Source organism: Panthera tigris, chromosome B4 (genome assembly GCF_018350195.1).
Source record: "Panthera tigris isolate Pti1 chromosome B4, P.tigris_Pti1_mat1.1, whole genome shotgun sequence".
In the NCBI taxonomy this organism is placed as follows: domain Eukaryota; kingdom Metazoa; phylum Chordata; class Mammalia; order Carnivora; family Felidae; genus Panthera; species Panthera tigris.
In genome coordinates, this window is record NC_056666.1 from 25,551,383 (window position 1) to 25,577,962 (window position 26,580).

The 26,580-nt window shown below is 40.6% G+C and overlaps 1 protein-coding gene across 5 annotated transcripts in view; it reads right to left on the reverse strand.

The window, feature by feature from the left end:
- Window positions 1-26,580, reverse strand: part of MPP7 (membrane palmitoylated protein 7) — a 277,391-nt gene that overhangs the window by 29,238 nt on the left and 221,573 nt on the right. The gene's annotated exons all lie outside the window — the stretch shown is intronic.

Sequence of the window (26,580 nt, forward strand, 5' to 3'; positions counted from 1 at the left end):
AACTAAAATTGATGTGCCACTAGCTTGGAAAGAACATAGAAGAATGTTTCTATTCAAACCAAAACACGTCAATAAGTATCCGTTTCATTTTATGTTAATTCCACAGGAATTTACAAAATCAACTCGGCAAATTCAGGAAAGAAAGAATAAAGCCACTGATTCCCATTAGCTGATGTTCTCGTAAAAACTGTGTCAACTGGAAAATTGAAATAATTAGGAAGGCACATTGTTTTTAATTACTTTCATACATTTAATTGGTAACTCCTTCCTGAAAGTAGGCAAATGTGTTGTGTGTGATTTTATATAAAGCTTCATTCATTCAGCCAAAGAAATACAGCCCATTTAGGGTGTCAATAATGATGCTAGTAAAGTTGCTGTTTAAAACGCTACATGTAAGGAAATATTCATGTTCAAGTAAATGCAAGAATGCCTTTATTTTTATCTTAAAAAGAAGATCTTTAAAAATCTACATGCAAATTCTCAGCCTGTGTTTATGCAGGAGAATTTAGACATATACACAACACCTTTGCCCCAAATGACCTCTATGTGTGTTGACATTATTGACCCATTACCTATGTAATTATAAGAGGTTGAATGTTCCCATCATTCTATTTTCAGATTTTCTTCTTTTTATTCTATGGATGTGTGTAAGGTTCATGGTTTGTAACAAATCTTTATGTATGGAAAACAAGAAAGATGTTATTTATTAGAACGGTAGCTAACACTACTTTTAAAATTAAGTCATAGTTGATGGACAGCACTTTTTCATTCTATAAACATGGCCCCCCAAAAAGACCTCCTTTCTGAATCTGAAACAGACATACACAATTAAAAATCAAAAAAGGCTGGGCACTTGGGTGGCTCAGTTGGCTTAGGTCATGACTCCCAGAGTTGTGGGATCAGGCCCCACGTTGGGCTCCGTGCTTGAAATATTCTCTCTCTTTCTGACCTTCCCCTGCTCATGCTCTTTCTAATTAAAAACAAATCAAAAAGGCTAAATGAGTGGAGAAAGCATTGAGGAAATAAAACCAGGGCCTACAGTAGCACTTTGAAACTGTAGGTACACTGAAAGAATGCTCTAAAATATGGGTGTGGTGTTCTATACTAAAAAACAAAAACAAAAAACTACGGACACTCTGTGGTATTGTCCTCATTTCTATGTTAGTGCAGATCCTGAGTAAAGGAATATCTACTAGAACAATAACGTATTACTATTGTGAAAATTATTTAATTGAAATCCATGGATTGTGATGTTTTTAAAAAGACACTTAAGTAGTAAGTGGACTTTTGTAAATGTCCAGCATAGAATTTTAGTTGTAGTTCTTCTAAAGGCTGATGAACATCAAAATGAATTTAATAATGTGAATCTCGATGAGCAGTACCTTACACATGAAAGGATAATTGTGCTCAAGATCACAGTGTTACTAATCTGTTAGGAAAGAAACTTCTGAGAAAGAAAGAGACACAGATAGATGAGATTGGCTAAATTAGTTTTAACATACCTTATATTCATGTAACAGTCATAACACATTTAAAAAATCCATTCTTAGGGCACATGGGTTGCTCAGTTGGTTAAGTGTCTGACTGTTGGTTTCAGCTCAGGTCATGATCTCAGAGTTCATGAGTTTGAGCCCCATGTCGAGCTCTGTGCTGGCAGCATGGAGCCTGCTTGGGATTCTCTCTCTCTCCCTCTCTTTCTGCCCCTCCCATGCTCACATACTCTCTTAAAATAAATAAATAAACTTAAGAAAAATTAAAAAATAAAAAATCTATTCTTATTTGGACTTCTGTCCAGTATTAAATTACATATTGGAGAGAAATCTGTTGCTCTGATCAAGTTCTCTTCACGTTTGCTAATGATCTTGACATTATTAATATGACATAAAAATGGCATATTGTATGAAAGCCCCTTGCACGGATGCAGCTTTTGCTATGGGTTTACCTCCAGTGTATCTGCACCACTTAATGTGAACAATCTTCCACATTTCCCCCTCGACACTTTTATAGTATTGGCCAGATTTGTTCAGAGAAAAATATCAAAATTGCTAGAGTCTGCAATAAATATCCCAAAGGTTTTTGTTACCCGAAAAAAACACACTCAAATCAAATGGAATCTCTAGGTACCCCTCAGATCAGACACATTAAAAAGTCTACTTACCTTACTGTAGCACTACGAGTTTTGTTGCTCGAGGCATAAAATAAAAACAACCATGCTATTATATTTGACTCGCAATCTTATAATGATCACGTCAGTGGGTGGCTGGATTTTGTACTGGAGAGTGACAAATCTGTTTATAAAACTAAATGTAAAGTTCCCTTGCAATCAAACTATATAGAAAATATAGCAACTTAGCAGTTCATAACAAGCCCTGCCAGAGGTTCAGGTTTTCTTTTCTCTGTTGAGTTCATTTATAATGGAAGAAAAATCCTACTAATGAAGCATCAATTTGTATGCTGTCAGAAAGAAAGAAAGAAAGAAAGAAAGAAAGAAAGAAAGAAAGAAAGAAAGAAAGAAAGAAAGAAAGAAAGAGAAAATAAAAGAAAAGAAAGAAAGAAAAAGTGGGAAGCTTGCTGAAAGAGTATCATTTTTTCCCAAGTGGCTATTTATATCAACTTTGACAGACTGACTGAGTGCTCATCTCATCTCTATCTCAGGGGTATGACGAGTCAATAAAATTAAAAGGTCAAAATAAACCCATCCTTGAGTCTTCCTCAGCCAAGCAGAAGAGGGCATGGGTAGCTTTCTTACTTCAGAGTCTGTTCAAAAATGCGACCTTTCCAACAAGGCTACCACGATCTGATTCGAAATCGCAAACTCCTGATTCCCCTCAATCTGCACTGCATTTACTTTCTTTCACAGAATTTATCACCCTCGAGAACTGTACAGTTGACTTTATATTTCTAATTCATACTGAATATGTTTTTTTGGTCTATGTCCTCCCATTGGAATGTAAACACCAGGAGGATGAAACATTTGTGTTGTTCGCTAAGGAACCCACCAGCTTAGAACAGTGCCTGGCGCGGTCGGGACTCCGTAAAAATCAGCTGAATGAACTGAATTGTGATTTATGCCCAGAAATTAAGCCAGAGTATAAACATTTAAGATACACCAATGGCACAAAAAAGCCAACCGTGATTCTAATAAAGATCATATTTACCTCGTATATACAAGGATTATAATTTTAAATCCAGCACATGCTCATAAATTCAATTATGACTTTTGGGTTTACAGTTGTCCCTATAAAATCCTCCAGAGCAGACCCTAATTCCTACAAGCCTTCAATCAAAGTTTGCCAAAAGTTATGAGGATTTTAATAAACACATTAACATTTATATTCAGCTTTTCTCTCTGCTTTATGCGGGAGACTTTTTATTCCGCTACAGTTTTATGGAAAAATGATGACAGTCTTATAAAGGTCTATTTATTCAAACCACCTCTACAAAGCAGTCTTTAGACAGCATATGAGATTCAGCACAAAGGAGGGCAGAATAGTACTTAATGCTCAAGCCGGAAAGGTGAAATATATAGAAAGATTTATTATTAGTTTCCTCTTCTGCCTCATAACCAGACAGAACAAGTCACAAATTGTCTGAATAGCCACATGATGGATTTTGCTCTTCTATTGGCTGAAGCTGTGAAGTGTGTTAGTAGCTTTTTAAACACCAAAGCTTTCTCTCCACTCCTTCCCCCACAAACACAGACGCATTATTTGGCTTTATTACTTTCCTTTTTAAAAAGTCAGGTCTCACTAAAGATAAAATTTATGCAGAAAAATGTACTAAATGGCTGACATTTGGTTTTCACATCCTTTTTTGGAAAATACTTTTAAATGCAGAAGGGAAGAGAACAGAAAATGTCACTAAGCTATTTTTGTGGCTAAAATGTGGCTTTGGAATGGTACCTTTACAAAACGAAGAGAAAATCAAATGCTGGTGAGCAAGGCTCAAAGTCCTCAACTGTCATAGTTCTGCTGTGTTAACAACTTGTTCTGTTTTAATTTCTTGAACATGAAGTCCAAGAATAAAAAGCATGCAATATTAAGGTAAGAATATAGAGCAAATAATGCTATAGACCTCTTTTTTTTTTTAATGTTTATTTATTTCTGAGATAGAGTCAGAGCATGAGTGGGGGAGGGGCAGAGAGAGAGGGAGACACAGAATCCGAAGCAGGCTCCAGGCTCTGAGCTGCCAGCACAGGGCCCGACGTGGGGCTTGAACTCACAAACCGCGAGATCATGACGTGAGCTGAAGTCTGTCCCTCAACTGACTGAGCCACCCAAGCACCCCTGTGCTATAGACCTCTTTAGCAATCTTTACCTTACAGTTTCAAGGCAAATACCATTATTCCCAATGGCTTTGAAAACAGTGGGAAAAACAAATAAGGCTTGAGGAGGGGGGCCATGCTGTTTACACTCTACTCTTTCCATCTTCCTAACACATGGTGTGTGAGCCAAGGCACTGCTTCCTCAGCATATGATTTCTACAATCATGAAAAGTTAACAGTTAATTCGTGAACAATTCAAAATTTCTAAAATTTGAGCCCACTGCTTTGTTACCTCTTTTAGATGATACACTGCCAAATATTCTACTGTAGCTTATAAGGGTTTTGAACAGTGGTGGAAAAATTAGCAGAAGCCTACTCATATTTGAACATTTCATGTTTGTCTTGTCAGTATTCTTAGTTAACATTGTAAAAAAGACAGTCCCAAAATGGAGTCACTTATGCTAAGCCCACATCACCAAACCAAGACTTAATACCTAACCTAATTAGTTTCAACCTCTCCGAGGAGTGGACTCTTAAACCAGTCAATCTAGAATTACCTGCTCAGCACCAGTGAGGTGGTCTGTCTGAGAGACCCCTGCCATCCCCCAAAGAAAGGTGATCTGGCCTGAAACAATCCATACTTCCATACTTTGCTAGGAACTTCCTTGTCCTGCCCTTTCTGACTAAAAGTCTTTCATTTTGTACAGCTCTTTGGAGTTCTATCTGCTGGATGGGATGCTGCCCAACTCATGAGTCACTGAATAAAGCCAGTAAGATCTTAAGAATTTACTCATTGAATTTGGTTTTTTAACAGATTTTATTTGGTGGTGGTAGGATCTGAAGGAAACTTCTGACACCTCTGGGGATGATGAGAAACACAGGTGTGGTATCTGAGAACCCTTCTGAGGACCATAGGTAAGTTTCCCCTGGTTCCGGGTTCTGCTCTCTTTGCATCAAGCTCCTGATCTAACTGGCTTTCCAATCCAGTCCTTAGCAGGTTGGCTTGATCTGGCAGATGGTTCTACCCCGAGCCCCAGTCCTAGCCCTTATTTAGTCCAGTCTCCTGTTGGAGTCTGCTGGCTCTGTCCACAGTTCCAGGTTGGTCATGGTGGGTGGAGTGCAACTAATGCCCCTTCTTCTTCTTTTGTTTGGCCAGTCTGCCATCACATCTCTTTGGCTACTGCTGGTGTGTTAATGTGCACATGCTTGTCTGGCTTGTTTTGTGTGGGTAAAAGGCTATTGCCAGGGGGAATCTTGGAAGCCAAAAGGTCACAAACTAGGTGGGCATGGATCTGTACTTAATAGCTGTTAGGGCGCTCAACACCAACTCTAGGACTCCTGTGTTAGGACTGGTAAGTCATGGAATGGGGTTAGATTGACACCGGGTCAACCTGTAAACCTCAAGAAAATTCCGTCGCAGTGATGTATGCTGTAAAACCCCACCCCATACAGTGGCATATCCCTCTGAGGTATTAGTTTGGCTCCAGGAGACTCAACTGCTTGGCTAAAGAAATGAGATTCTTAAATTAAAAAGAGCTGAGTGTGCCGTGTCCCAGCACATCTGCTTATTTTACGTCTAAGAGCTATAGTCCGGGAAGTGATAGCTTCAAAAATGGCAACTCTTACTAAAGAAAACCTAGAATTGGCCATTATAGGGGAATGGTCCAATTAGACAAGACTGTTCACTTAAGAAGTGCACTTGAGGAGCAGTTTCCACATCGAACAAACAGAATGGGATACCTATTTTAATTGGTATGGAGAAGCTTCCAAAAGGTTTTGAGATGCCAAAATAGCTTCATTGAAAAATTCATAGCAAAAGGCTATGAAAAATTAAAGACAGAAAAGTTAAAGACATAGAGGTCTCTACAACAAAAGACAGACTGATATAACTCCTACTGCTCCCCTCTACCCTCCTTTACCTCAGGACTCATGTTCTACTAACTCTCTATCTGAACTACCTTTCCACTCTGAAGAGACTCTTATACAATTACCTTTTAAAATAAAACCACTCAAGGCTGCAGGAGATCCTCCTGAGGCATCTTTCACGCCTTGATCAAAAACCAAATCGGACTAAGGCCCCTAGTTAAAGAATTTTCTAAACTCAAGGAGGAATCCCAAAAGTTTTCTGAAGAATTTAGAGTCCTTATCAGGGCCCATGACACCAGGCCACCAGATCTTTATCAGCTTGGGCACATGTTGGTGGGACCAGATGAAGCCCCCAAATGGATGTGAGAACAGCACACCCCAAGGAAGATATTTGAGATCTCCACCACTGTCCCATTATGGACCAGAAAAAAAAAAAAAAAAAAAAGGCAAAATAGCATCCAGTCTTTTTAAAAGCCATTCCTGGAGTCTTCGCTGCCTGCATCCACTGGTCTATGATTCAAACATGCAAAACAAGATGAATCTGACAGACTCTAAGACCCATTGCAAGCTCTCTTCCTACGGCATTCCAGGTTGCACACAATAAATGAAGCCACCCAACCTGCTCTAGCTGCCATATTTGTTAATGGATTATCTTCTGTGAGTAGTGGATTGATAAAAAGACATAAATAGGATGGGCAGCCACTGATCGGACTGACCTCATGTCTCTAACTCGTGAGGACTTTGAAACAAGACCAAAATCAAAAGTCCAAGGAGTTATTAGCCTTACAGTTACAAAAGCTACAAGCTAATACCTGGGCCTGCCTCCTCCATTGCACCCTCTTAGGAGTCCATCTTCAAAACAATGGACCAGGGGTCAATGTCTCATTTTTAATCTACTACGACATTGGGGGGAAAAAGCCTTATGCAAATCCTTCATCATCAACTCAAATGCCTCCCGATCTGCCCCCACATGGCCTCTCCCAGAGTTGACAGGACTCTGAGGGATCCTCTGGTAAAGTGCTACCACTAATCCCCTTAAACAGCCAAGGGGAAACGAAAAGTAAAATCAATGGAAAACCTTGCCAGATTCTGGTAGATACAGGAGCATCATTCTCTATCTTAAACCTGCTCTCATAGAACAAAAAAAAAGTTGTGAAAAAGAAGTTTCTGTAGTGAGGGTATCTAATGACATTCAGAGTTTCTATCTCAACCTGCAGTACAGATGACTCTGGGACCTTTGACTGTAAAAGCTTTTTCTGATTTTTGTTTGTTTTGTTTTTGTTTGTTTTTTGGCTATGTGACACAGCACCATTCAACCTGTTAGGTAGAGATCTCCTTTCTAAACTGAAAGGGCTAATACTTTTTGCCTCCAATGGGGACCTCATCTTAGAATTTCCTGACCAACCTGAACTGATCTTTTAGGTCCCTTACAATTTGTCCTTCATGTAGAAGAGAAATAACTCCAGTAAAAGATCCCTGATTTATCTAAGGTTCCTGAAGATCTGTGGGCTACTTCTAACACTGACATTGGGAGAACAAAGTATAGAGCTGATAAAAATTCAGATAGACAGAACTGAACCTCTTCCCAAACTGGCTCAATATCCACAAAAGCCTGAGGCCATGCAAGACCTCATAGCAACAGACCTAATCACTCTGGGACTAATCATTCCTTGGACCAGCCCCTGCAACTGCCAGACTGGAAACCTGATGGGCAAGGATGTCAAATTGTCCAGGACTTGAGAGCTATTAATAAGATAGTCATTCCCCATTTCCCAGTTGCTCCGAACCTGAACAACCTTTTGTCACAAGTTCTACCGGACTCCAGATGGTTTACTGCAATGGACCTATGTTCAAGCCTTCTTCAGCACCACTGGAGACCCCAACAGCCAACCTCTGTTTGCCTTGATTTGGAATAATCAATAGTGTACCTGGACGGTCATGTCTCATGGGTTCACTGAGGCCCCTTCTTATTTCTCCCAAGTGCTCCACCAAGGTTTAAGTCCCCCCCTAGTCCTCTAGGAAACTGAGCTTTCTAGAGTATGTAGATGACCTCTTTCTATGCTCCGTTACCAAATAGGTGTCCTTCAAAGATTCCATTTATTTGCTGCAACAGCCAAAAAAGGACATAAAGCTCAAAGGAAAAATTCCAATTATCTCTAGATACTGTTCATTACCTAGGCCATAATCTAGGTGCTAACAGAACCCAGCTATCTCCAAAACAGAATTAAGCTAATCCAACAATGTCCTAGGCCCACAACTAAGCACCACTTGCATGGATTCCTAGGCCTAGCCGGCTACTGCAGACTCTGGCTCCTAATTTTCAAGTGCCTTCCTCAATCTATGAACTTACTGAAATTTCAGTCCTTGAATCCTTCCTTGGACAAATAAACACAAGTAGGCTTTAATAAGACTAAGAGAAGCTGGGCAAGAGCTGCATGCCCCAGGGCTACCTAACTGTTCAAAACCTTTACCCTATTTGTGCTTGAAAGAGATAACCAAGCCCTGGGAATAATCACTCAAGAACATGGCAGTGAACACAGACCTACTGCTTCCCAGAGCATCCAACTTGATTCAGTTACCTGTGCCCATGCCAACTGTCTTAAAGCTGCAGGGGTGTCTGGGTGGCTCAGTCAGTTGAGCATCCAACTCTTGGTATCAGCTCAGATCATGATTTTGTGGTTCGTGAGATTGAGCCCCTGCATTGGACTCTGTGCTGGCAGTGCGGAGCCTACTTGGGATTCTCTCTCTCCCTCTGTCTCTGCCCCTCCCCCACTTGTGCTCTGTCTTGAAATAAACTTAAAAAAAAAAAAAGTGGGGTGCCTGGGTGGCTCACTGACCGACTTCGGCTCAGGTCATGATTTTGCAGTCCGTGAGTTCAAGCCCCATGTCGGGCTCTGTGCTGACAGCTCAGAGCCTGGAGCCTGCTTCAGATTCTGTCTCCCTCTCTCTTTGCCCCTCCCCCACTCGCACTCTCTCTCTCAAAATTTAAAAAAAAAAAACATAAAAAATTAAAAAAAAAAGCTACAGCTGCAAAATTAGCAGAAGCCTCCATAGATTTAACCCTAGGTAATGACATTTATTTACAAATTCCACAACCTATGGAGTTTGTAAATAGCTCCAAAACTTTTTAAGTTGTAAGAAGCCCCCAAAGTCTTCTTAATTCTGAATTGACTCAATATTTCTCCACAAGCAGACTAACTTCCTGTGAGAGCCTTCTGATTTTGCTACCCAACCTGCATCTTAAATGTCACAATGTTCTTAATCCTGCCATGTTACTACCCCTACCTCACGAGGGTGAGCCTGACAACTGTGAGGCAGTAACACTCCATTTTGTGACACGTCCTGATTTATGACCTACCCTTTGACTAATCCTGATCTAATGTTTGTTGATGGGTCATCCTGTTAAAAAAAAAAAAAAAAAAAAAAAAAAAAGGGAACTTCCAGGCTGGCTACGCCACTACCCAATACAAACTACATGAGAGGAGAAATCTCCAACAAGCTAAATCAGTCCAACAAACAGAGCTCTGTGCCCTCACCCGAGCACACCATTTCTCAAAAGACAAACTGTTAAGATGCATACTGACAGCCGCTATGCCTTTGGTGTTGTCCATGATTTGGGATGTTAGGGAAACAAAGTTGTCTTCTTATGTCCACTGGGACCACAGTCAAACATGGACAACAAATAAAAATCTTTATTACTGCTATTCTCTTACCTTCTCAAATTTGTCATCAAAATTGAGGCCCATGCTAAAAACCTGAACCTGGTATCAGAGAAATGCCCTAGCTGACTTTCATGGAAAGGCAAACAACAGAATCTATAACAGTTGGGGCACATGTGGATGAGGTCCCTTTTGCTTCTGCAAAAAAATGACCCCTTATTGCCAGATTTTTGCCATCCTAATGTCCTATAACATGGCAAGAGTCTGCTTTTGAATCAGAGAAATTAACACGAGCAAACAATGGGTTGTAAATTCAATGAACAGTTGGGGTGATAGGAAAACCAAGATGGCTATTTAGTCTTCTTTATTCCCTGGCATAACCCATTTTTTCAGTTTTTGCATTCTTTCACCCACCATGGTCAACCAAGATGATTCTAATTATGAATTGATATTGGTGGGGAGACTTCTATCAAGTTGTGAGAACAGTTTACCATCAATGCCTGATCTACCAGGCCCAAAATCCTGGAAAAACTATTTTTATTCCCAGACACCTCAAACCTCCTCCCTCTGGACACTTTGAGCACCTGCAGCTGGACTTCATCCAACTACCATTTAGTAGGGATTACCAATATATTCTTGTTTTTTGTACCAGTATGTTCTAGGTTTCCTAGATGGAGCCATCCCCTTGCTGTAAGGCTGATGCCCTCGCAGTTACAAAGAAACTGTTAGAAAACATGTTCCCCACTTGGGGTATGCATTCCACGGTCTCCATTGATTACGGCACCCACTTCACTGGGCAGATCATACTAGCCTTAACAGAAACCTTGCAAACTTCTTTGAATTTTATCACTGTCCCTATCACCTTTATCAATCAGGCAGGGTTGACAAAACTAATGGGATCCTCAAACTTAAAATTTCTAAACTTGCTAAAACTGCTGAACTCCCTTGGCTTAAGGTACTGCCCTTGGTCCTGCTGACTGCTCACAGTACCAGCTTTGGGAAACAAACTTGTATCACGTGAGACAGTCAGCAGCAGACCAGTATGTACTGGTATACAGTTTTCTGCTGAGTCCTTGGTTAACTCATCCTAATATAACCATCTACTGTAAGTCTCTAACGTCTTATGCTAAAGCCTATCATCAATGGGTTAAAAAAGCCTTCCTGGATCCCAGTTCAAAAAATCCTGTTGGTCATAGTCTGGAGCATGGTGACTGAGTGTTCTGGAAATGTCATTGGAGGAAGACAACTCTCCAACCCTGTTGGAAGGGACCTTACCAAGGCTCCTGACTATTGCCACTGCTGTGAAAACAGAAAGCACTGAATCCTGGGCACACATGTCACAGCGAGAGAAGACTCTATACAATATCTGATCCTGTACAGATTCTGGAGACTTCTGAATCAAACCAATGAAGAAAAGGAGCTGACATCACTGTATACTACTTCTACCCAAGATGCCAGATCAAGACTTCATACTTCAACTAAACATGAACCCCCCCCCCCTTTCTTTTCCTTCTTTTCTTTTCTTTTCCTTCTTTCTTTTTCCTTTCCCCACTTTCCTTTCCATTGAACAGGAAAGTAGCACCATTATCTGTATGTCCCTGGCCATTGGTAAGGGCTGGGCAACCTTTTAGCCTGATGGATTTTGTCATCAAAAACTCTGACCTGTCCATGATGCTAGAGATCCCCTGCTCCTCTCTCTCTGTGACCAGTTTTTCTTCTATCCCCCGTACCACCATGAACTATAATCAACCTCCCTTAGAAGTCAGAGTCTGACTTTTACAGCCAGAATATCCAGTGCCTTGATTTTACCTTTCTACAGTAACAACTAGACTTCCCAGTTAGACACAAATACCTACGCAAATCAACACATTTGCATTTCCACATTCTTATGATTATCTCAATCATATCTGCCCCCAATCATGAAAAGACCCCAACAGCAGTACCCATCTTTGCAAGGAATTTGGAACACCTTTATTTCAGGCAAGGAGATTTACTTCCCGAGTGCACTGAAAACCTAACTGACCCCTGGTTTGAACTGAACTGCGACAATCCCTCCCAGTGAATCCATTTACAGTGCCGCCTTAGTAGAAGTGGCCTGTGCCCCAGAAGGATTTTTTTTTTATCTGTGGTTATTATTCTCCTTAAGCCTGTGAATGCCTAGACAGTTGGTGCAAAACCAGGCAATGCCTCTCAGGTTATCCAGCTGTGACCCTAACCGTTCACAAACAAACTAAGACACTTCACAGGTCAAGTCCCCTGAATATATGCTGCCAAGTTAGAAAGGACCTAGCAGGAGGCCTTCATGATTTAGGATTCACTTCCTTTGGCAGGTCTCTACCTTCCTAGTCAGGAATGTGTACACATGAGGCCGTGATCAGGAATTTCTCCTTAACTCCTGAAAGTATTACAGAATCTGCTGCAAAAGTGACAGGTGCCCAGCAAAAATCCTCAGACTCTGTGGGGTGCCTGGGTGGCTCAGTCGGTTAAGCATCTGACTTCGGCTCAGGTCACGATCTCGAGGTTCATGAGTTCGAGCCCCGCATCAGGCTCTGTGCTGATAGCTCAGAGCCTAAAGCCTGCTTCAGATTCTGTATTTCCCTCTTTCTCTGCCCCTCCCCCACTCTCAGCCTCTCTCTCTCTCTCTCTCTCTCTCAAAAATAAACAAACATTAAAAAATTAAAAACAAAAAAAACCCCAAAATCCTCAGACTCTGTGGCCAAGGTTGCTCTTGATAACAGGGTAGCCCTCGATCCTCTTTTAGCTGAATGAGGAGGTGCCTGTGCTGTGGCCAATTCCACTGGCTGCAACTGGATGACACTTCAGGGGAAGCTGAACTCAGCTACATGAGGTTAGCAAATGAGCCACCTGGCTTAAGGCAGTGACTCCCTCAACAGGATCCTCTTGGGGCTTATTTGATTTTGATTGATTTGGGTCTTAGGGACCATGGCTCCACTGCAGACGTGGGGAGTCATCCTGCTTAAACTAATCATAGCGGTCAGCCTGGTGCTCTGTGTTCTCTCAAGGGCTTTAAATGCATGTTTGCAGCCGCTAACCACCAAGGGAATGACCTCCCTAACACTGAGACGTCAGAAAAGGAACAAAGACAATGATCGATCTAAAAAGAAAGGCGAACCTGAAGTCGTGACCTATCAACACCACAGAGATTCAGCAAAAATGTCATGACCTGTGATTATTGCACAAAGGATCGAGCAAAAACTGAGGACTTGACAGTGTTAGCTGGGAGTGGGGCTAGTGCCTTAAATTTTGATCACATCTCACAGTCAAGCTGAGAGTCTGATCAAAGGGGGAGAGAGAGAGAGAGAGAGAGAGAGAGAGAGAGAGAGAGAGAAAGAAAGAAAGAAAGAAAGAAAGAAAGAAAGAAAAGAAAAGAAAAGAAAAGAAAGAGAAAAGAAAGAAAAGAAAGAAAGAAAAAAAAAGACAACAGGTCCCAGATGGAGTCCCTTGTTGCTAAGCCCATGTCACCAAACCAAAACATAATACCTAACTTAATTAGTTTTGACCTCTTCTAGGAGTGGACTCTTAACCCAGTTGATCTGGAAATACCCTGGTCAGCACTACCCGCCTAATAGATCCCTGCAGTCCCCTAAAGGAAGGTGACCTTGCCTCAAACAATCCACTCTGCGCCAGTAAACTTTTCCCACCTCCTTCTGCCTATAAAAGTCTTTCATTTTGTACTGCTCTTTGGAGTTCCTTTCTGTCTGCTAGATGAGATGTTGCCCAATCCATGAATCACCGAATAAAGCCAATAACATCTTTGAGACCAATTTTGTTTTTAGACAAGATGGAAGAGCTACTTTTTATTAAAACCTGCCTAGGTGCCAAGAATTGGTCTAAGTATTTGCAAATGTCATTTCATTTAACTCTCTAACAAACCTAGAAAGTAGGTGCTCTTATTATCCTCCTTTTTCAGATGAAGAAACTGAAGCCCACAGCAAATCTGAAATGTTCAGGTATCCCATGGCTACCAAAGAGCAGAATAGATTAGAATGTAGCCCGTCTTTCCCTAGAGGTTATGGCCATTTATGCTACCCACAATAAACACTAAACTTCGGATACTTCAGATGTGCCATACATACACGCAGGAAAATTTTCTGAGCAATGGCCACACAGAAAAAGGGGAGTAAAAGGAAACAACACTTTGAAGGACAGTTACAAAAGTGACCCTGGCTGTCACTGGATCCCACTGTGAAATGTCATGCTCCACAGAAGGCCACAGCAAGGGTAGGGGTAGGATATAAAGTACATATATATACATATACGTACAAGTACGTGATATAAAGTACATATATATACATGTACATATACGTACAAGTATGTGATATAAAGTATAGTATATCAGCAATTGCTCCAACATAGGGAAATGAAGTGTTAGGAGCTAAAGAATTTCCAATAGCATTATATTTTCCTATAAGAATTTCAGAATAAAGTGGATAATAAAAATATTAAAAATAATATTAAAATATAAAATAAAATAAAAATAAAAATATTAAAAATAATACTGAATCAGTTGATCACAACAGACAAACCAAACCTAAAATATCAATGTGCAAAATCCTGAACAGCAGATTAAGATAAAAACCAAAAGTTTTAAAACCAGCATTACAGGGGCACCTGGGTGGCTCAGTCTGGTTAAGCACCTGATTCTTGGTTTCCACTCAGGTCATGATCTCACCGTTGGTGGGTTTGAGTCCCACATCTGGCAGCATGAAGCCTGCTTTGGATTTTCTCTCTCCCTCTCTCTCTGCTCCACCTGTGATCTCTCCCTCTCTCAAAATAAACCAACCTAAAAAAATACTAAAACCATCACTAAACACATGGATGACAAAGCACAAAACTGACATGTGATAAGTAGAAAATCAAAATAAATTGCAACCAGTTCACAATGGCTAACAAAATCAGGTGATGGAAACTGAACCGATTCAAACACAGCAACAAGGCTTTCCCCCAGTGTGCAGAGCATGGGTACCTCACTACATCTGCATTATAACCAGTGGCAAAAGGTAAAAAGCAAAATTTACTGCCTACTCAAGCTGGGCCTGCGGCAACAGCAACAGCATCTGGGAACTTGCTAGAAAGGCAGAATCTCTGGCCTTGCCTCTCAGGCTACCGGTCAGACACTACGTCTGAACAAAATCCCCAGATGAATGGAATGGTGTTAAGATTTGAGACGCCTTGGAGAAGGGGCTGAAGGCCAACGGGAGAGGAAGGGCTCCTCCCTCTGAATATTCTGAGACTGCTTCTGTCTGTACCATCAAAAGTCTCCTGAGAGGCAGTCTCTGAAATGTGAAGGCCAAGCAGCCAGGAAGATCGAAGCCCTGAGCCTTTCCCTGGTGGCTGAGCCTTTCCCTGAGCATGTGAACGGATCTGAGGGGGAAAGGCCAGGAAAATCAGCCCAGGATACTTTGGGAATAGTTGACAAATGTTAAGGAGGGGGAAGGTGAGAAGTCATGCTATGTACAATGGGGCTATGCCTGCACGGCCAGCTGACCTGACCCAGGGAGGCCTCAGGAAGAAATCTCCAGCTTGAGGCCCTGAAGGTGAGCAGGATTTATGTGAACAGTGCTCTCTTTTGGTAGATTCAGGCCTAAACTTTCACAAAATATGGAGGTATCTGCTAGCAAAATGAATGATTAGGGCCCTAAATCAAAGAAGAGAAAAGAAAAGTAAGATATTTAGATCCAGCCAATGGTGTCAGTACAGCCCTGATTTTACAGATTGGAAGCAATATTCCACAGTGAGTTAAGAAAGAAATAAAAGAGGATTTTAATGACCTCCACTTTGACCTTAGTCTGTACTTTCTAACTAATTAAGTTCTTTCCAGCTTCTCTCTTAACTCAGACAAAGGGCCTAAAGGGCAAAGCATCCTGTGATGGGAACCCAAACTACCCCCTCAGGCATAAGGACTGCCCCCAGCCCAGAAGACCCGGCATGACTGGCCCCAAGACAATGATGACATGACCTGACCTTCACTGCCCACCTGCATGTACGCACTGACCTGTGTCTCACATCTTCCTTATATAAACCTAGGAGTATTTTCAGCACCTTGGAGACGGTCTTTGAGATGCAAGTCCGTGGTCTTCCCACTGCTGGCCTCACTGAAATAAATTTCCTTCTGGTTTCACCACTACTGGTCTCTCTGCCTATGGATTTTGTCAGGAGTAGCTGAACCTGGTCTGTTCGGGCCCCCCGGAGCCAGGTGCTGTCGCACCCCTGCACCCCAGGGCTATGGCTCTGGTGAGGCAGGCAGGAGCTGTACTTCTGATTTGTCCAGCCCCATTGAGACTCCCAGGGACAGAGCAGTTGGCCACAGCAGTGCACCAGGGCTCACTGGTCCCTTTCCTGAGCTAGTGGATGTGACAGATGTCCCTGGCAGGGATAACAGAAAGTATTTGCAGCTGCCAAAACCGGTTTCATTTTGAGGACTTTCTTGCTTTTCCTGAAGTGGCATCAGCTGCCTTATTAACAGCATTTGGTGAAACATAAACAAATTAGTAGTAGAGGGCCCCCAAAGATTTGACTCCTCCCATGATGTTGGCTTCTTTTGAACCATATGTTTCAGGTTTTTATAACCTATTAGCTCAGGCTGTGGCAGGGGCCACTGTAATTTGTGAAGGTACCATTGGAAAAAGGAATGGATCAGAGGTAAACAGGAAGCAAGGGTACGCATTTGGGGGAGATCTCTGTTGGAGTTTCTGTGTAATGTATGTGTACAAGATGGGGAATGCTAACTCTATCCCCTCCCAAAGCTCCTCCCTAGGGAGAATACTGGCTGACTGGTCTCGTTTTAGTTATAAACCTAGGACTAAGAAGTAAATGAATTTTCACTGTAACACCACCTAGCATATGTAGATGTTAAGCTCAGAGGAAAGATGACAACTGAATGGCTCTTGGATTCCTTCCTCACATTCAGTTGCCTCCAAGGGGGTTTCGGTTTGGACCTCCGAGCTTGTCTAGGAAACCATGTGGTTCAGTCAGTGAATTGCCCCTGCCCCCACTTTGGGGTAAGCACGAATGCTAACAGAGGTACTCTGGGCTTCATGTAGTCGTAGTTTTGTTTCTTCTGTGTTCTTTCTGTACTTTTGCCTAGGAAGATGGAAAATATTCCTTCTGTTCCCAAAGGAAGTCCATTAGGACATATTGTGAATAAATGGTGCAACCTGAGAAAAAGGCTGTCACGCAGGAGGGAGAGAAAGGACGTGGAGGTCAAGGAATGTTAGTCCGAACTTGAAATTCACCTCGGCCTTGCCCGTGGCACCCGTACACATCTGCCTCTACCTCCCCCTGCTGTTTCTGCAGCATCACCCGTGCAGCTCGTGCGGCTGGCTCTTCTTACACCATCCTCGGTGCCTCCGGTGCCCCTGGCTCCTGCTCCTCCCCCCCTCAGTATCGAGGAGCAAAAAGCACCCCAGGCTGTTGAGCTGCCTCCTTGTGAGGTTCAAATGGAAGCACCTCCCAAGTCAACATGAAGGGGTCCAGGGGGCTCCCCTGGACTTAAACTGCCCACTTCAGATTTCCCCACAGGAGCCCCAGGTAAAACTGACAGTAGGGAACACACTGGTTGACCTTTTAGTGGTCAGGGGTGCAACATATTCGGTACTAAAGCTAATTCAAGGTTGTCGGTTTAATGAAAATAGACACATCTTTAGCGTTACCAGCATTTAATATAAACTTTTTATCCTACCAAGGTTTACTAAAGGTCACATAAGTTCATGTTATCTCTGTTGCAATTTGTCAGCAAAAAGAGGAGTTAAAATGATGGTTAATTTGATCTGTCTCATGAAGGTTTCATGGGTAATTGTTAAGAGCAAGTAGGTTAAATTTAAAAAAAAAAGTATACAGCTTTTAGAACCTTTGGTAACCTAAATCTTTGAAGTTTCGCTAGGCTAAATGATATATTGGTTTGAATCCACTGGATGTCTTTTCCAAACAAGATAAAACACTGAAACAGTTACTAAACATACATTTATCAGCTTTTGGTTTCTTACTGCAGAGAAACTGAAATTTGGGTCTGGGGGCGCCTGGGTGACTCAGTCGGCTGAGTGTCTGACTTTGGCTTGGGTCATGATCTCACGGTTTGTGGGTTCGAGCCCCACGCTGGGCTCTGTGCTGACAGCTCAGAGTCTGGAGCCTGCTTCGGATTCTGTGTCTCCCTCTCTCTCTGCCCCTCCCCCGCTCATGCTCTGTCTCTCTCTCTCAAAAAAAAAAAAATTAAAAAAAATTTTGGGTCTGCTAGTAAAGAATTTTATGCTTAGTCACAAGATTGTATTATGGAAAAACACATGTTTCTAGAAATTATGAAATGTTTCATAAGTTTCCAATCTGAAGAATTCTGATGTAATAGTTCACAACTGCTTACTACCTAGTTTTTACTAGAAATTAAGATTTCTAAGCATTACAAATTCTGATAAATGTAATTGAGACTGTTAGAAATAAGGGCAGCAACTCTGTATGCCAGGAAAATATGATGTATTTTTGATAAGAAAGGTACAAAGAATGAGAACTACATTTTTGTTGAGGAAAAAGAAAGTAATTTTGTCCTACAATGGAAATGGTTATTTAGAAAAGGCTTAGGACAAAATCTGAATGAAAAACAAAGCTGTAGGATGTTTGTGAAGGGGAATCTTTGGAAAAGAATTTTATGCATGGTCAGGACTAAGACAGGAATGAGTTTTGAAAGTACACCTGTGTAAGAGTGTGTAAGAGTGTGTAAGAGCCTATCTGTTAAAAAGAAAGTTTTCTTGGATTTGTAAGTCAGCTCTTATAAAAGATTGTAAATGAAGCTGTTGTTTTTTTAAGTTTATTTATTTATTTATTCTGAGAGAGAGAGAGGGAGGGAGGGAGGGAGGGAGGGAGGGAGGCAGGCAGGGAGGGAGGGAGGGAGAGGGAAGGAGGGGCAGAGAGAGAGAGGGAGAGAGAATCCCAAGCAGGCCCCAAGCTGTCAGCCCGACGTGGGTCTTGAACTCATGAACCATGAGATCATGACCTGAGCCAAAAACCAAGAGTCATATGCTTAACTGACTGAGCCATCCAGGTGCGTCTGTTTTCCTTCTTAATCTCAGAAAAACAAAGTTTCTATATTTTTTCCTTTTAGGTCTCTGAATACCTAAAGATTCTCAATATTAAAGGAGCTAAGTTTTGCGAATAGCTATATCACCTTTCTATTGCCACCTTGGTTAAACAGATAACTCAATATTGTTTTATAATGACCTGTAATCCTATTTTGGTATGTGCTTTAAAACTTTGAGGTTTTTAAGAAACTTCCCAAGATTCAAATTCTAACCAAAATCTTTTTGACTAATTAGGCTTGTTAAGTAACATGGTATGTTAAGTCAGATGGGAACCACTGTCAAACAAATGATACACTTTCTTAGGTTATATCGTATGGGTAAATGCTATAACTGTTTTAGAAATTATATGAAATCCCTAAGTTTCAGTATACCCAGGTATAAGGTCATTATTTGACATTTCTAATTACTGAAATGTTGTCACAGAAATAACTGGATTTCCTTGCCAACTGCGTTATAATGAACTCTGATCAGATCTTTAACCATGTCCATTTTTGAGTCTTTTGGAATTTACAGTTACTGTTCTGAAGGCCTTGCAATGTGTATTTCATCTTTTAGGAGATTCATGGAGAAGACTTTTGACAAATACAGGTTTCTGGTATCTTTAACATCCTAAAACTGTAAGAATTTCTGGAACTGATGGAAAAACTGCATTCAAACAAAAGAAATCAGTAACATGGGATTGAATGAATTGAGGAAATTGATTATAGTTTTTTGATTCTTACTTGAAACATTGCCAGTTCTCTAATGTTTGCTCTTCCAGATTGAAGAAAACTTTCTCTTAAGATACCTATAACTTGTAGAAATATAAAGTATTCTTTTGTGAACAAACTGGAGCATTCATCTTTTCTCCCTACTTGATCCCTCCAGAATTCAAAACCTCTCAGTAAGTGTTCTTTCTTTCATGGCAGTTATAATTATTTGCATAAGTTCAAGAAGAATCTGTTCTCCTTGTAATAAGACACCACTGGAAACATTGGTTATATTACACCGAGTCTTTGACCGGAATGTCATATTTGACAGAGACATGCATAGACTTAGATATGACCAGACAGCTTTGAGGAACTAAGGTGGACTTTGTGAAGCCAACAAAGCCCCTTGGGAATGCGGGCATGATTCCTTGCTGACAGAGTTCCCGGCTGCCTTACCAGGTGAGTAAAGAATGTCACTTCCTGGCAGGTGCAGAAACCTCAGGATATTTGGGGGAACTCAAGAAGAATTCACCCAAATCTACGGGTTCTGCAGGCAAATCCGATGGCAAGTATTTGGCTTGGCTTCTGGTCTTGAGAGGCTATTAAAAGTTCAATCTGAAATTCCTTACAAAAAGTTCCAGCAAAGTAGATTTGTAAGAACTTATAATGGTCAATCACTATTCTTGCTGTGCTTATATAAATACTTAGGTCAGCTTTATTAAAACTGGACTTGCTTTACAAACAAATTAGTCTTCATTTGGCTATCTTTGATGCAGATGAGGTGATTTTAGAGAGAAATATTGTGTTTCAATAACGTACCTTTGTAGATGTTAGATTCTAGTTTGGCTGTCTTTGAATGTTTGTTGTTTGCCTAAGCTAGACAACTCGAAGTAAACTTCAGGGAAAGTGCCACAACAGCTCATGTATAGATAGTCTTTATGCTTTTACTCTGTGGGGATAATAAAAAGATCCCCGTAGGCATATGATTATTTCAACAGCCAGACAATGAGATGGATTCCCCAACAACTGTGTAACTCAACTATTACCCTGACCGATTCTATGTGGCTGGGATGGCAAAATAGCTCTTCAAAAGCCAGAGCATACCCTACTCCCTGTGGTTAACTACAGACTTGTGGAAGTAAGGCACTCCCTTCCTTGTGATGGGACTGGACAATGCACTTGTGGATGCTCGTATCTCCCAGAATGTCTGCTACTTACCAGTGATTGCTCATAATTGGGATACTGTTAAAGCTAGATATTGGGCAAAGAGGGCTTATTGATTACTTTATCCCTTAGCCATATATATGTGTCCTAGAAGTCACTTTTGTCGATGTAGAACTACAAGTAGAGGTTTAGCCAAGCACACAGTGGCCATCTTTAATCAAACTCGGCACAATGTCACCCTCCTAAATGATAAAACCACAAATTCAAAAAGTAGTCCTTCAAAACCAGATGGCCCTTGATATTCTGACTTCAGCCCAAGGAGGAACCTGTGCTCTTATTAAAACAGAATGTTGTATATATATTCCAAATTGCTCAAAGAATGTGTCTGAAGCCATGAAAGATTTAAATAAACACATAATTGCTGTAGATGCTCTGACTCTAGATCCTTTTGGCAGCCAACTAACTTTAAATCTTTCCAAACGGTAATATACCCTGCTATAAGCACTGCTAGACTTCGTGTCCTTTTTCTTTTTGGTTGTTGTTTGACTTTTTGTATTTGTCAAGCAGGAGCCTGGGCTATCCATACCAGCATGGAGGTACCTTATTATGTATTTCAGGAGAGACTCAGGAAGCAAAATTCTCCCACCCTGTCAAAGTCTTCCATTCCAAAATCCCTGGGTCATCCTCTGGTCATCAGGAAGTAGCTACAGAAGAAATAACTACTGTCCCTTTTCCCTCCATAGAAATGCAATGGTGCTTTGACAGTGGGGATCTGAAAGAGGATTTTACCTCCATTTTGACCTACCTTTAAAACAAGATAATGATCAACTTGATCTTTACTGCCTACTGGCATGTACCCACCAACCTGTGTCCCACATTTTTCTTACATAAACCTAGAAGTATTCTCAGCACTTTGGAGACAGTCTTTGAGATGTTAGTTCACTGTCTTCCCAGTGCTGGCCTCCCTGAAATAAATTCCTTTCTTGTTTCACCTCCACTTGTCTCTCTGCCTCTGGATTTCATCATTAGTGAGTGGCTGAATCTAGTCTGTTTGGGATCCCTGGAGTTGGGTGCTCTTGTACCCTTAGGCTCCCATTACAGAAGGCTCTGGTCTTGAATTATTTAGGTATGAATCAGCTCTACAACTTAGTAGCTGTGTGATCTTGGGCAAAGTAACTTCTCCTCTTTGTGCTTCAGTTTCTTCTTCTGTGGGGATTATACAAATATTTACCTCATAGTCATAGTGAGGACTGGATAAAATAATACATGCATAGCCCTTAGCTCAATGCCTGGCACACAGTACATATTGGTTACTGTTATTGTACAGGATAGGACCCACTTGAGAAAAGATAAAATTTAAAAACTCAGTTGGGACTGTTTGAAAGCAGTTAGGAACAGGAGAGGATAATGAAACATTATAGTTAGATTTTAGTAGTAGAGAAATCTAAGTAGTAAAAATGGATATTTAGTTGTCATTGAAGTAATGCAATTAATTATTTACTCAAGGCAGGAAAACACCAAAGAGTAAAGAAACACGAGCAGGGGAGAAGCACATAGCAAAGGAACTGTGAATCTTCACTGGCTGTACCACTTGGAAGTGTCAACATTTCGCATCTCAAGTTTAGGACTATCTTGAGGGCAAGCCTCCTGTTGGGAGATAAAGGGGACATCTCCTCTGAGAACCAAGCCTCAGAAACTTAAGGAATTCCAAGCAAGAGACAGAGAAAGAACAGTCACTGCAGCATGAGTGACATCATAGGGCTTAAAAAAAAAAAAAAAAAAGGACTATAGGATCCTGCTGGGAATGTAAAAATGCAGTGAGAAGAGCAAGCAGTTTGTCTGTCAGGAAGTAAGGCATGAGGCCCACAGGACAGAGTCCACACGGAATTCAGAATCAGGTGCCAGGAACCCAAAGATCAATGGGCAAAGGGGATTTAGGGCAACTTAACTGCATACCATTAAACTAACCTCTCCACTGAAGATTTCGGCCAGATGAATTTTAGTTCAATGATTGTAGACCTAGACAACTAGCATTTATGTAAAGCAGCAGCCAAAATACCTTAGATCATTCTGTGACTTGGAGCGGACAGTGGAATGTTGTGATAACATATTTCCGGGAGAATAACTTTAGCAAAAGGTAGTCCAGATGGTGCTGTGGTATTCTGTCCTGATAACCGTTTACCGTTTAAAACTTTGAGGAGGAGACTTGAAAGTTAGAGTAGTATCACTCAATTCTGAGGAGGCTGATCAAGGCATGCCGGTGAGGAGAGGCAAATTGCATCTGTGACAGTTTACAGCTTGGAGAGTTCAAGCTCCACTCTGGTGAGGTAAGCATTCTACAAGCTATCTCTTGCACTGATCACAATTAAAACCCCTGGACAGCACACAAAAAAGCAACAACCTGAAGACTGAAAAGCAAACAAAAGCAGGAAGAATGTAGAAGGATATCAAATCTGGAGAGGTGACCCCTCCCCCCCCACCCCAAGGGGAAAAGTTTCCCTTTTTATTTTTCCATCTGTTCTTGGACTTTGTCCAGAGGATGAGTCTCCATCTCAGAGCTGTCCAAGGGGCAGTGGACTGAATAGCTAAGACCCCACAAAAGTTGTGGGCTTACCCCTCCTTAAGCTGTGCATGAGTGAGATGAACCCAAAGCAGCACAACTAAGATCTAAACCGTTGCGTAAGTGTCTGGCTAACACAAGTGTCACATGCAAGGAACAGACCCAAAGCAGCATAACAAAGACTTGAAAACTGAACTGAGGCAAACAGACTAAGCCTAACCAGGCTGATAGCCTGCTAAAAAATTTAACATTTTCCAGAGGGATATAATAAGATCCAAAGTCTATACAAAATCATGTTAAAAATGTCCAGGATACAGAACAAAAGTAATTTGATGCACAAAGATGATGATTTGCAAAAACAAAACAAAACAAAAACAAAAACAATTTACAGATGCCAACCACAAGATGAGCCTGACGCCGGAATTATCCAAAACAATAAAGATGCTATCTTAAGTAACCATCATGAGTCTAAAGTAAACACACTTGAAATGAATGTAAAAATAAAGTTCTTACCAGATAAGCAAAAGCTATGAAAAAGAATTGGTAATTTCACAATTGAAAAAAAAAAAAAATCACAGTGTCTGAAAGAAATTTATTTGGTCAGTGGGCTAAATAGCAAAACAGTGATAATAAGGATAGAGCCAGAGATTTTGAAGACTAATCAAAAGAAATGGTCATATCTGAAAAACAGAAACACTAAAAAAAATAATAATAATTACAGCATCAGGAAACTGTGAGATAATACTAAAGGGTCCAACACATGTCCTATCACAGTCCCAGAAGTAGAGGGGAAAGAGGTTAGGACAAAAAGAAAAAAAAGTCTTTGAAAAAATAATGGCCAAAATTTTGTCAAAGTCATAAATTTATAGATTTCAGATGTTTGGTAAACTCAGGCACATTAAACTAAAAATAAAGCACATATAGATACATCATAATCCAACTGCTTAAAATCAAAGATAAAAAAAAAACACCTCAAAAGTAACTAGAGAATAATTACACACAGAAATAAAGCAAAAAAGTCATCAGATATATTAAAATCAAATAAGTCAAAAAACCCAAAAGAAGTCAGAAAAGGGGAACAGAGAAATAAACAAAATACAAAGGGATAAACAGAAAACAAATAGACCTAAAATGAAAACAACAGCGCTGCACTGAACCATATCAATAGTTTATATTAAATATAAATGGTCCAAACATACCAATTAAAGATATAGATTATGAGACTGGATAACTACAGCAACACCCAAGACTATGCTATCTATAAAAAACAAACCAACAAATCCACTTTAATAATAAACACACAGATGGGTTAAAATAAAAGGATGGGGAAAGATACACTATGCAAGCAATAAGCAAAGGACAACTTGAGTGGCTATTACATATCATACAAGGCAGACTTCAAGAAATTACATAATAAAAAGGCCAAATCATTAAGAAAACATAACACTCCTAAATGTGTGTACACTTGACAACAGAGCTTCTAAATATCTTAAGTACAAGCTGACTGATGTGAAGAGAAATAGACAAATCTACAATTAAAGAGAATTTAACACTCCTTTCCCAACAACTAACAGAACAAGTAGACAAAAAATCAGTAAGGATATAAAAGACCTGAATAATACTATCAACCAACTTGACTTAAATAACATGTATTGATCACTCTGTCCAACAATGGCAGAATCCACATTCTTTTTAAGTGCACACAGAACACCAGATGACATGGACCATATCCATAAACATTTTAAAGGAAAATAACAGTAATTCTATACAAGCTCTCCTGGAAAAGTAAAGAGGAGAAAACACTCCCCAACACATTTTATAAATGTGGCATTATCTTAATACAAAAAGCAGATGAAAACAAATTTAAGAAAACTACAGACCAGCAAATTGAACCTAGTACTGTGCAAAAGGCTAATACATCATGCAAAGCTCATTCAACACACAAAAACTAATCAATGCAGTTCACCATTTCAACAGATCAAATAAGAAAAACCATATAATCATCTCAACAGATGCAGAAAAAAATCCATTTTACAAAATTCAACATCAATTCATGATAAATACTCTCAGCAAACTAACAATAGATGGGAATTTTCTTAACCTGGTAAAGGGCATCTATAAAAAAACCTACAGCTAATATCATACTTCATGGTGAAAGATTGAGTACTTTCTTCCTAAGACTGACAACAAAGCAAAGATGGTCTCACTACTCCCATTCATCATCATACTGGAGAGTCTAAAGTAAAGAGAGAATACAACACGAATAAAGATGAAAATACCTACAACAAAGAAATAAAATTGTCTCTGGTCACAGATAACAAGATTATCTACATAAAACAATTCAAGGCATCCACAAAAAGATACTAGAAACCTCCTTTAAGAACTATAGAGAGGGTTGTGACATCTGTATATAGCGCCATTTAACAAAAGTGCATGGCTACTTCTAACATGCATGAGGCCGACATCCCCCTAACCTCTTTTCCTTTGGAAGATTCTAGGGAGTATTTATTTTCCATAACCATCAAGCATCTTTAGTTGCTTGTGACTATGATTTACTTTTATTCTTCCCTGCATTACTATTCAGACCCATAGTTTATCTTCATCTATCTTTCCTTCCTCACCCCGGAGGTTAGCACCTACAGGAAAGAAAAAGAGATCAAAGTCTATTCTGCTTTCCTCTTTCAATTTGATCCCCCGGGGAAACCAAAAGTAGCACAGATGTAACACTAACTCCTTGGCTACAGAGAGTCCTCAGATTTAAGGAGAAACAGGAAGTTATGCTATCTTTGCCTTTTTATCACAAGGTATCTCTCATCAGATAAGCAGCAGACCTTGGCTGAAGAGCAGAAGATGCAACAGGGATGGAAGAGATGCTGCTAAGATGGGTGCTGGGAGGGACACAGGGGTAGAAAAGGAGCAGGGAGTCCAAGTAGCCCCCATGAGGCACAAAAGGGTTTAGAACTGGGGAACACTTATAGTCCCCTTAGCCCAACTCTATAGGGACTGGAAGCTGGGGTACTGCAGGCTCTACAGTAAACATAAAAACAGATGTAGAATGTTCCTCCAGGTGGGGCTTGGGGGGTGCTTTCATATCCATTGATTAGAAGAAGGGGACACTGTTAATAAGGGAAACTGCAGTATGTGAGTGTTTCTAAATCATGCAAATGATGTGACTATCTCTTCCAGTGCCATCAGGTGTGAGAAACTGCATCATTTCCCACTCATCACCACCGTCAAGAGTATGTGCTGTAACCTCTCAGAGGACTCTGTGTCAATACAAGGGGTGACT